The sequence below is a fragment of the Eschscholzia californica genome, unplaced genomic scaffold (assembly GCF_041429995.1).
Source record: "Eschscholzia californica isolate CP2 unplaced genomic scaffold, dmEscCali1.0.p SCAF_88, whole genome shotgun sequence".
Taxonomy (NCBI): Eukaryota; Viridiplantae; Streptophyta; class Magnoliopsida; order Ranunculales; family Papaveraceae; genus Eschscholzia; species Eschscholzia californica.
The window spans coordinates 7,501-10,000 of record NW_028238514.1 but is presented as its reverse complement, the minus strand read 5'-3'; positions in this window follow the sequence as shown (position 1 = coordinate 10,000).

The window sequence follows — 2,500 nt, the reverse complement described above, 5'->3', positions numbered from 1 at the left end:
ATAATAATAGCGATTCCGATAAATATTTATTTTTTTATGAATTTTTAAGTGAATAAACAATTAAAAATTCAAAAAAAATAGAAAAAAAATATTTTTTTCCCGATTCTTTCTCCAATATTCCTGATAAATACCCACACACCCACATATGGAGAAAGGTCGAAAATGCTCGAGTGGATATCGAGATGTCCGACGAAGCACCACTTGGAAGGGCCGAGGCACGGGACGCGCATGGGACAGCCCGGGACGGCATGGGACGCCCTCGCTACAGCTCGGGACGGCCAGGTACGCCCGAGACTTGGCTCGGGACGGCCTGGGACGCCCTCGCAATAGCTCGGGACGGCCTGGGACGCCCGAGACTAGGCTCGGGACGGCCTGGGACGCCCTTGCCACAGCTCGGGACGGCCTGGGACGCCCTTGCCACAGCTCGGGACGGCCTGGGACGCCCGAGACTTTGCTCGGGACGGCCTGGGACGGCCTCGGCACAGCTCGGGACGGCCTGGGACGCCCGAGACTTTGCTCGGGACGGCCTGGGACGTCCGAGACTTTGCTCGGGACGGCCTGGGACGTCCGAGACTTGGCTCGGGACGGCCTGGGACGCCCGGGACGTGGCTCGGGACGGCCTGGGACGCCCTCGCTACAGCTCGGGACGCCCTGGGACGGCCTCGACACAGCTCGGGACGGCCTGAGACGTCCGAGACTTTGCTCGGGCCGGCCTGGGACGCCCGAGACTTGGCTCGGGACGGCCTGGGACGCCCGAGACTTGGCTCGGGACGGCCTGGGACGCCCGAGACTTGGCTCGGGACGGCCTGGGACGCGCTCGGCACAGCTCGGGACAGGCCGGGACGCCCGAGCCGAGCTTCGGGTCGCACGAAATCTCTTCGTATTCCGACATATTAGAAGCTTCCCATCATGTAGTAGGCTCGGCTTTGCCCTTTGGATGCCCTATGGTGCTTGGCGAGCACTAGGGAACGTGCCAGCACAAGTGCTGTGCACGCTCTGGGGAAGGAGCTCAACCCTCCCCCTTATAGTGCAAAGTTATTGTTTTGCCTATTTTCACAAGGAAACATCAATTTTTTAACCAAGCATACTGGGCCTTTACTCCTTCGTTACTCGTCGGAATCCAGCAAACTTATACTCGTTGGAAAGGCCTTTTCGCAAGGAATTTTTTGATATATTATAATAGCGATTCCGATAAATATTTATTTTTCTATGAATTTTTAAGTGAATAAACACCGGAAAATTCATAAAAAATAGAAAAAAAAATATTTTCTTCCGTTTCTTTTCTCCAATAATTCATAAATAATACCTCAATAGTATAAATGAAGAGAGAGTCGAAATGGCCCGGGTGGATTTCGAAATGTCCCACGACCCCATAGAATGCACGGGCCAGCCGAGCCAAAGCAGGGGACGCGCATGGGACAGCACGGGACGCGCACGGGACAGCGTCCCTATGGCTCGGGACGGCATGGGACAGCACGGGACGCCCTTGGTAAAGCTCGGGAATCCCATCGGACGCGCATGGGACGGCCTTGCTAAGGCTCGGGACGGCATGGGACGCGCATGGGACGGCCTTGCTAAGGCTCGGGACGGATGGGACAGCACGGGACGCGCATCGGACGGCCTTGGTAAGGCTCGGGACGGCATGGAACAGCACGGGACGGCCTTGGTGAGGCTCGGGACGGCATGGGACAGCACGGGACGGCCTTGGTGAGGCTCGGGACGGCATGGGACAGCACGGGACGGCCTTGGTAAGGCTCGGGACGGCCTTGGTGAGGCACGGGACGGCCTCGGTGAGGCTCGGGACGGCATGGGACAGCACGGGACGGCCTTGCTAAGGCTCGGGATGGCCTGGGACGGCCTTGGTGAGGCTTGGACGGCACGGGACGCGCATGGGACAGCATGGGACGGCCTTGGTAAGGCTGGGCACGGCATGGGACGCACATGGGACACCTTATGGGGATCATCAAGGGACGCTGCACGGGACATTCTTAGCCATGAAGGGCCTTCACATGGGACATCTTAGGAGTCAAGAGCCGGCACATGGGACAATGGAGTTCACACGCACGGAACACTTCGGCTACTTCCGTTCGGAACGTCGTGGGATCTTTATGTCCCCATTAGCACCGACGCATCAACATGCTAGGAAGCTAGGTCCGAACTTCTCGAAGTGTCGATGGCACTTGGACGGATACGCATCCGATCCGATGTTATGATGATGTACTTTCTCCGATATCGATGTCGGGGTGTATTCCGATGTTATGATGTACTTTCTCCGAGATCGATGGGACGACCTTGGTAAGGCATGGGTCGGCCTTGGTAAGGCTCGGACGGCACGGGACGCGCATGGGACGGCCTTAGTAAGGCTCGGGACAAAATGGGACAGCACGGGACGCCATGGGACGGCCTTGGTAAGGCTCGGGACGGCCTGGGACGGCCTTAGTAAGGCTCGGGACAGCACGGGACGTCATGGGACGTCCTTGGTAAGGCTCGGGACGGCATG